A 10,098-nucleotide genomic window follows, 5' to 3' on the forward strand; every position below is an offset into this window, starting at 1 on the left:
GGTATTACATTCCTCCCTCCTTATAAAAATTCTGTCCTCGGAATTGCATATCTGGTATTCTATCTTGTGATACTAGTCATTCGTTTCATTCATCTCTTTTTGTGGCCTTTTCCATCCTGTGATGGTTCCACTACATGACGAGAACAATATTATTGCCTCGTAAAACTTGAATCTTGCGATCAAGTATCTGGACTGATTTCTCATCACAACTTAGGTCCTGGCTAGGACTACTTTATCTTGCTTAATCACATGCTTTCTTAATTGCGAGGTGCTATACGTATTGTATACATCCACAATGCTTGGTGGCAGAGCCAACTTATAGGCTACAAAGACCTAACTTATCTAGGGTCTCAAAAGGTCCTATATAACGGGGTCGTAACTTGCCCCTCTTTCCGAAACGTATAACTCCCTTTGAGGGAGAAATTTTGAGGAAAACTCGATCCCCAACATTGAATTCTAACTCCGATCGGCGTTTATCGGCGTAAGACTTTTGTCTATCTTGAGCTTCTTTGATTCTTTGTTTGATGTGGTCGACCTTGTCAACCATCTGTTGGACCAGTTCAGGACCTAACAACATTCTTTCACCTACTTCATCTTAGTAAAGTGGCGAACTACCTTAATTGTTTCCTTCGTCCTAAGTCACCTTCTCAGATTTGACTAGGGAATTCTAACATCAAACTTTTCTCATCATCTTGGTAACTTTCACTTAAAGATTAATGGCACTCCCTTCTGCCATGTAAACTCATTTTCTCATTTCCAAATGATTATTTAATGGGGTTTCTAAGTTTCCATTGTGGTGGCGTTCCAGCTTTATTCTTGCTGTAGCTTCTGGCACTTTAGCCAAAGCATTCACTCTCTTAGCTTGAGCCTACTAGCCTTGGGGTTGGGTTATACCTTAAGTTTAGTTCTAGTGCTTTCCTTCCATTTCCTTTTTCTTTACCTCCATCTTGAGGTGGTGTACATATCTTGTTTGTGCGTAAACTTTTTCCTTCTCCAATTGTTGTAGTGACTCGGTGGCGAGAATCTCGTTCATTGCTTGTTCCTTCATAATATCTCCCTAGTTTACTAGGGAAATTGAAAATCTCATGCCGCGATTCATTTACGAACTCCTTTACGCATTTCTCATTATTCATTTATAAATGACTTAAATAAGCATTTTAAACTCCATTAAAAAGGAATTGATTTAAAACATTTTAATCCTTTTAAAATCCATACTCATAAAGCCTTAACTCATGCTCTATCTCATGTTCTATCTCTTTACTCAACTCTATATTAACTCTCCACTCATCTCAAATCCTTAAGTTCAAGGATAGGTTTCAAGATAATCATGGTACTAAGTCTCGATTTATCTCTCATATAAGGCTCGTCTAATCTCATTCAACACATAGACAACACAATCACATAAGGCACATAAGAAAACACAATCAAACATTATCAAAACATGCTCTGTTTTTACACTAACTCAACTTCAAAATCTAACCTGTTCTTACTCCGACACCTCCTGGACTCAAGACTCATACCAAAAGAAATGTCTTCGAGTCTATTTTCATATAAAAAAAAGTAGAGTCAAAAACTCCAAGTATTGTAGGAGATATGACTGTTTTACTACAGTCTACCATATTCGGCAGTTTTGAGCAATCGAAAACTTGGATTTTTGAAAAATAGTAAATGCTGTCAAACTGACTCAAATTTTGTGGATATCTAGCTAACACAATAAGGTTAATACCATAAAAGTTTGGAAAGCTAGATCACACAGGAAGCTACTGAAATGAATGACTCTTTCCCCTGCTCTCTGAAACTCTCGGTAGTAATGTGCAGTTTCGGTTTTGTATTTTATAAAAATAATAGACGAAGTCCAAATGACTTGAAATTTTACCGATGTTCTCAAGACTCATGTAGAAATTTGGTATAAAATTTTCAAAGCTTTTTGACATTGAAAAAAAAACCGTCGATCACAGTAGGTCAGTAGGCCTACGAAATTCACCAAAATCTCATCTCAAACTCTTAAAATACTCAACTCAACATTCCTTCAAGGAAACTCATCAAAGCTCATTTTAAACACATATAACACTCACAAACATTCAAGCACATTATAATGCTCATCATACTCAAATCTTGACTCTCTTCTTACATCATAACCTCAAATCTCTAGTAAAACGTTTCAATGAACGCATCATTAAAATTCTCTTTTCATTTTCATGCACAAAATTACTCAATTATTCAAACATGATCTCATTCATCATATAAATCATTATACACATATAGATTCCCTTTTATCATGTACTAAACTCTAATGAAACTTCATGTATCATCATAAAACTCTTAATAAAACATGACAAACTTTCACATAATGGTCATAAAGCAACTAAACCTCATTTTATCAATCATCGACTTCTCAAAATATGAAAACTCAAAAACTCATATAAACTAAACTAAGTCAAAAATTTTCTTAGCCAACAAAAGACTTACTCAAACATAATTATACACTAATATCATGCTCAAATACATATATCTTAAGCCAAAATCACTTTAATAACACATAGGCAAAAAGTCCTAATTTTTATTAAACTAAATTCTTTTAAAAATATCACTAATCATGTATAACCTATTGATCAAATCATAGATCTAACATCCTAGGTTACCAATTAGCACAAATCAACATCATAAAACAAGATCACATATAGATACACATGTATGTCATCTTCTTCCTCAAACTAACACTTTTCATTTTTCACCTCTCAACCTCAAGCTTCAATCTCATCCATCATTAATCATCTAGATCATCTCATAAACTCAAATCCATCATCAATACATCAATTGATCCATAGGATCTCAACATCCCAATTTTAGGTAAACTAACCTAATAGAAAAATATATATCTCATGGCTAATCATCAAGATATTCATATATATTAACTCAATAATCATCAATCATCATATAAATCATCAACTCACAATTTCCCAATTTTTTTTTTTTTTTTTTAAACTAAACTCAATCGACTTTCACATCTCAAAGCATATACTTTCACAACACACATCAATCATCAACAAACACCACATAGATCTCATTTTTTTTTTTTTTTTTTTTTTTTTTTTTCCAAATCAAGGAAAGAAAAAGAAAATTTTTGAAGGGTAAAGACCCATTTTTTTGAAAATTTTAAGAACAAGGGAGAGGTGATTTTCTTTCTTCATACAACATCATTCAAGCAAGATTTATGGAATACATGACCACTTACCCAAATTTCTCACCAAAACTCACATTTTCTCACTCTAGCTTGGAAGCCTTTCTTCAATGATTCTCTTGAATATAAGTAGCTAGGATGTGTTTATGGAAGATTTTAGAGTGGATTGAGGTGTTTTGTAAAATTTTTGGAAGCTCCGAAGGTCTCTTCAATGGAGGAAAATGGAGGAAAATGAGAGAAAGAGGGAGAGAGGTGTTGGTCGAAAATGATGAGTGAGTAGTGAGAGAGGATTTTGCAAGATTGTAAATGATCTTGTGATCTTTAAAGAGGATTTTGTAATCTTAAGGAAATATTGGCAATTAATGCCTTGATCTCTCTCTCTCTAATCTCTACACTATCTCTCTAATCTCTACACTCTCTTCAATAATCTCTACACTTGGCAAATTGTGGTATTTAGTCACATGGTAGGGAAATTAAAGTAATAGTGTGAGAAGGGTGATCAAAAATAAATCACAAAAACTATGGAAATGTACTAATTAGTAAAATACCAATACATAATTATTCATGTGACCACATAAAATAATTATAGCACTAATATTAGTGCACTCACTCAATTATAATATTCCTCTCATAGGAAAAATAAATTTTAAAACAAAATATATGCTTGGAAATATTTTCATTAACCGGCATTCTTTGATTTCTCGGTAAAAATAAACTGCACTTGCTTTAGAAACTTAATTAAAATTCCAAGTGCTAAAGTCATCAAATAAAAATCATAATAATTTGCTCACAATGACATACGTAACAAAACTCACATAATCAATCAGTCACGTAATTTCACATAATATCACGTCAAAGCAGTCGGCAAACATAGACAAACTAGACGTCTCTCTGACCGATTTTTTTTTTCTTTTTTTTTTTCAAGGTTTTTCACTCTTTCTTTCTCGACTCTATTTCCAACTCATTATTCCTATTTTCTTAATAGGACAGTCAATCTCTCTGACATCTCAGTATTCTCAATAGTGTTAAGACACTATCTCACAACATAGGGAAAAGTACGGGGTGTTACATGTACTATCAAATTTAGATAAAATTCATGACTTCATGCATAATTTAAAATTCATGTGGCTCATATAAATACACTTAACTCACCAATTAAAACTTATGCACCACATTTATAAAAATTTTCCTTTAACTAAGCACATTAAAACACATATATAATGATTAAATCACATCAGATAAATCAAACCAGTTTTTTTATTATAAATGGATGCCGAATCCTAATTATTAATAATTAAGCCCTTAATCAGGGATTAAAAGTCGGGGTATGACATACTATCCACTTTAAAAGAAATTTCGTCACGAAATTTGTACCACAGAAAATAATTCTGGGTACTTCTCATTCATGCTAGAATCGAGTTCCCACATCGCCTTTTCTTGATCATAGTGCTTCCAAAGAACTATTACTAAGGGTATCGACTTATTCCTTAGTACTTTAACTTTCCGATCTAGAATAGATTCGGGTCTCTCCTCATATCAATTGGATTCCTAATTCCAATTTATATACACGAGATTTACTTGAGAATAAGTTCCCTCGTCCTTTTTCGGCGGTTCATTTTGCTCCTACCTCATTCCTAGGGCTCATCTACGGGGTATTCTTTTTCCAAAGACTAAAATAGTCATCAACCCATTTCTTGTTACCTATCACATGAATAACACTTTCCTATGAATTTATCTTAAAACTATCATAGACCAATTAACTTAAGTCCTCGTACTCGAACACTATATTACGGTCTTAGCTTGGACTCTGAATTTCTATCATAATGAGTGGTCGATATCATTTATAGGACAAAAACTAATCTCAACCAATCACAATGAGACACAATTATATGAAGTCATAGTTTGGGTAGTATACTACATCGGTAGACTAACATTTCTTGGTCATATCAAACAAGGGGATCTATTATGACAACTCACGAGTTGCAAGGCTCAAACTCAACACAACATCAAAACAAGGTGTTGTAGAAATTGTTCAAGAGAATTAAAAGAATGACCAGAGGGTATGAAATGATTAACTACTAGGTCGAACAAAATGACCTCGAGTATGAACCCATCTGGCTTTTCAACCGAAAGTTGAAACACATGGGTTTTCAACCCAAAAGACGTCTACTGAGATTTGGATCATGTGGACTGGCCAGGTCCAACATCATCACCTCCCAGTCACACGAGAAACATCGTCCCGAACTTGAAGGGCCATGAACATACTATACATAACAAAACATAAGTTCATTATGACAATTAAACTTATCTTAAGGTTCCCTATCCTATTGATCTCAAACCCCAAACCTCTCTTAAGACATATACACACAGACATACGTACACAGGCAAAATACTATATTCATAAAATCTATCCTGTAGCAAAAGTCGATTTGATATTCCGTCGTACTTGAACATTTGAACGTAGAGACTATGGTTCAACCTTTGATGCAACGTTTACCTTGAATTCGTCGCGTATCGTCATTCTGTGTTTTTCCTTTACCTCATACATATCTTTCCATTCCTCTTTGTAGTTCAAAAGAATCATTGTTTTCTTGAGGGAGCTGAAATGCTCTAAGTTCTCTTTCATTCTTCTACATCATCACCTTAAGAATCTAGATTGTAGAGATATCCTACTAATCTAGTAGTCTATGTTCTTTTAAAATTGTGATCATGCAGCTTATAGCAATCTATGTTCTCCGGGAAAACATATGTCAATTTTCTATCATTCGTCTGATCATAACATCATAGATTGCGAAAATATGCCATGAAAGGCAAAACATTCAACATTTCATCATAACCTGCTCTTCACATAAACATATTCATGAAGCATTTTAGAACATTAACATCTTTAAAACGTTGAAACTGCAGTTACCTTCTTTCCTTGATTGAGCACGATGCAATGGAGTGTTGAGCGGTGCCATATGAACCCATGTAAGTCTAAAGAATCAAACTAGACTCGACTCTTTAGAATAAGGTTTCTAGGGTCAGAGCGAACGAACCGCTCTGATACCACTCTGTCACAGCCCACTATCCCAATGACGGGTTAACAGGGGTTATGACTTGGGGTGAACAATAAGAAATGGAAATGGACAATTACTTAACATTAAAGTATATGAAAATATCACTTATAGATAAAAAGCTAGGATCATATATGATCATTTGGATACTTATAAAACATACACATAAAAGAGAACTGATTAAGGTGGTTACCCAATAACACGTATCACAACTTCATATCATAGAGCTATCCTAATCAAAGTGTTTTGCAGCGGAAAACGTGTGAGATATACATATGAAGATGTATACTCAAGGTTACATTTCTTGAAATGTCAAAGGAACACCCGCTCAACATCATTCCATTCCATCAACTGCTCAACCTGCACATTTAGAAATACATGCAGGGCTGAGTATAAAAATACTCAGTGGGCATAGCCGAAAATACAATCATGCATAACATATATATATATTGAACTGCCATAACAGTAACACACAGGGGTTTTCTTGAAAGACCTGCGCTTACTAAAACATTTCTTTCATTTTCATAAAGTCGATCGGCCGATCATTTTCCTTCATATGATCCATATCTGTTCCTTTCTGTCACGCGCCGGGAAGGAGGCCTCCTTACCACGGACGCCAAGACCGGTCGCAAGCGACTCGCGGTCTCCATAAGTGTACACGTTAACCCTAGCTAGCGACCTTTGTCTAGCATAGGATCCCAATTGGATTTCCTTTAAAGTTGGCGAACCAACACAGATAGGATACATATAAAAACATAAACATTTTTGGCAGTCAATCATTTCATAAACATTTCATTTCATTTCATAAACATTTCATTTTCATTTCATAAGAGTCATTTATCATTTGGGCATAATAATAATATGAAATTAACAGTTAAAATCATCTCATGCATATATTCGTATAAGAGGCCTACGACACGCAGGGGATCTCTATATACGTATAGTAAAAGTAATGCCCACCTGGATAGGCAAAGCCTGAAGATCATAATCACATAACCTGTCTTGGGAAAGCAGTGCTAATCCCCTTGGTCCACAAAGCCTACAAGAAATTCTATTCTTAATAGGTCTCGTGAAGCTAACTTAATATCTTAGGGAAAATACTTAACATTCTATAATTCGTCACGCCGGGTTTCAAAATTTAATGAATAAATACTTGAAAACATTTCTCTTGAGTTAAGAACACCAACAATATTCTTACTCATCTTTCTTTAATAATTGGAATTATAAATAAAACCAATTAAATAATAAATATTCTTTTTGCAAGATATAATGCAAATCATGTCATGCTTAGCATATAATAAGTAATTTACTGAGTATATGCTTATAATAATAATTTAATATTATTATAAAAATTTACTCTTTGAAAATAATTTATTAAACTAATTAATAGTTCAATTAATTAAAATAGGGAAACCATTTAAATAGATGAAATAGAGCCCATGCTTAAATAAATAATAGCCCATATAAATTTAAAAGATGAGGCCCAACTCAATAAAATAGACATGGCCCTATTAAAAATAAAAACAAGCCCAAACATTTATTAAAATCGGCCCAAATAATTTAACTCGGCCCAAAATAGGAGCCCCAAACCCCAAGCCCAAACCTAAGCTAAGCCCTAGCCCATTTCTCCTCCCCCCCTTTCCCATATCAAACACACGCACACACACATTTCAGAAACACACACACATATGCAGCTGCTGCTGCGCCTTCCCCTCCTCGCCTTCTTCTCTCCTCCGGCGGACGGTAGCAGCGCCGGCCGCCGCCGCCGCCATCCCTGACTTCCCTATCCCTCGCCCTTGCTCTCTCTTTCTTCCTCACCTCTCTCGACTGCTCTCTCTCCCTCGACTGCTCTCTCGCCCTCGACTGCTCTCTCGCCGCGGACGCTCGCCGGAGCGAGCGGCGACAACCACTGCCCCTCGGTTCTCCCTTCTCTCGGTTCAAAACAGAGGATCACCGCCTCCGTCCATCTCTCTCTCACCGTGGTTGGAAGGTAGCGGCAGAGCCGCCGTGCCCTATCCCCCTTCTCTCTGACTTCCGCCAGACCCCATTGCCGTTGCGCCACCGGACGGCAGCCTAAGGTAAGCTCTAATCCTTCATTTTCTATTTTTCCCCTTTTCTAAATTAAAAATCTGAAATCCCTCTCTCTCTTCTTTTTCCCTTTGGCAGAACGGAACCACGGCTCCGCCGCCTTCCGTCGACCATCGGCAGCCACCACGGCTGCTGTTTCTCTCGGCCTGTTACAGTGGCGAACCACCACCACTCTCTCTCGCTCAACTCTTCACCGACAAGCAGCTGCAAGAGCCGCCCGCCGGAGTCCTAGACTCAGCCTTCGACTATCTATCTCAAAACTTCGCCGGAGCAACGGCGATGAGCCGCTCACAGCCCCCGACCTTCTCTCTTCTCCGGTCAGACCGACAGTGGCGCCGAGCCACCGCCGTCGACTTTCTGCCCAGACTCGACAGACAACTCAAGTTCAAGACTCCATTTTTATCATTTCTTCTTTTAAAAACAAACTCATGCTTGTATGTAAACACACATATATAAACAGAGTGTATGTAGATGCATTTGAAATGCCATTTTGTTTAATTACTGAGAATGCTATATGTGGTGCTGTGCATATGTGTTGCTGGGTATATTGGTTTACTGGAATGGCACAAACGAAGTGCTTGATTAAAGCTGTAAAAGCTAATGAGACGAAGAGTTCAAGAGGGAACCTTTAGGAACTTGGTTTGGTTGCTAGAATCGAGCTATGGCTGCTCTGCACTTGAATTCTTGCTGTGAAAAGAAAATCTGAAAATTTTGGGTATTGAGAATGCCAACTGAAATTGGCTTGAACGTGCTTAAGCAATGAAATTTGACAGCCTGCCCTTAGGCATGGCTGGAAAGTGAAATTTGGGGCTGGTAGGGTGGCTGGAAAGAGTGTAAAGGAAGGTGGCATGGCTGTCATGGAGGAGGTGGAAGAGTAGGTAGATGTGGGAAATTTGGTGGAGAAATTAAATATAATAAAATAAAGTCTTCCGAGTTATACTATGAAAACTGTAATAATTCTTCAGGGTTCGCTAAATAAATAGCTCGTGAAAATACTTGAATGCTAAATTAAATAAATATGCAATGCATATAATTTAATTACTAAATTTACAAATGCTTTTGTAAATCATTTTTGTTGGAATTAAAATAAATTCTTTTTCTCAATCCGGCGTGAATCATCTTAAATCTTAAGTTCAAAATAAATTCTAAATTTAACTCAGGAAAACGGGGTATTACAGTTATCTTTTATGTTTCCTTTGATGTTTATATGCACGAATTGTGTAATCTGAACACTAAAATTATTTTTTTGTACACGATTTAACTGTGCACGGTGAGTTCTCCGGTGCACGATTGTGCACGGTTGCACTTTTCTGGTTTATTTGATATTTATACGCCTGTATTGAATAATTCAGACACTAAAATCTGTGCACAATTCGTTCTTCCGTGCACGGTTGACTTATTACTTTCTTGCACAGATGTGTTTTTCTGCATTGTTTGATATATACACATGTTTTGTATTACTAGATATGACTTTTGGGTTATTGTGTGCACGATTAGTTCTTGATTGCACGGTTCTTGTTTTGTGCACGATTTGATTGTTTTACTTTGATATTTGATTATTCTAATAATTTATTATTCATTGCAGCCTCCTCGGTATACTTGGTTATGTCCATACATGTCCCGCAACAATCGCCAAGTCATCTTTCGTCCGAAATATAACACCCACTGATAATATCCTGCTTTCCAGTACACTAGGTTCTTGCCAACCTAATGGTAGCACACTGTCAAAATACGGAGTGGAATTGCCCAATTACGTAGCTCAGGCCACGCTTC

General features: G+C 36.3%; 1 long non-coding RNA gene across 1 annotated transcript; it reads right to left on the reverse strand.

Moving 5' to 3' along the window:
* Positions 1 to 6,331: 6,331 nt before the first annotated feature.
* On the reverse strand, positions 6,332 to 7,288 carry LOC131021453 (uncharacterized). The gene is made up of 2 exons (XR_009100951.1): positions 7,198 to 7,288; positions 6,332 to 6,597 (listed from the first exon to the last, which is right to left on the reverse strand). It is a non-coding gene; the product is annotated as an uncharacterized LOC131021453 (long non-coding RNA).
* Between the last annotated feature and the right edge of the window lie 2,810 nt (positions 7,289 to 10,098).

Source organism: Salvia miltiorrhiza, chromosome 4 (assembly GCF_028751815.1).
Source record: "Salvia miltiorrhiza cultivar Shanhuang (shh) chromosome 4, IMPLAD_Smil_shh, whole genome shotgun sequence".
NCBI lineage: Eukaryota > Viridiplantae > Streptophyta > Magnoliopsida > Lamiales > Lamiaceae > Salvia > Salvia miltiorrhiza.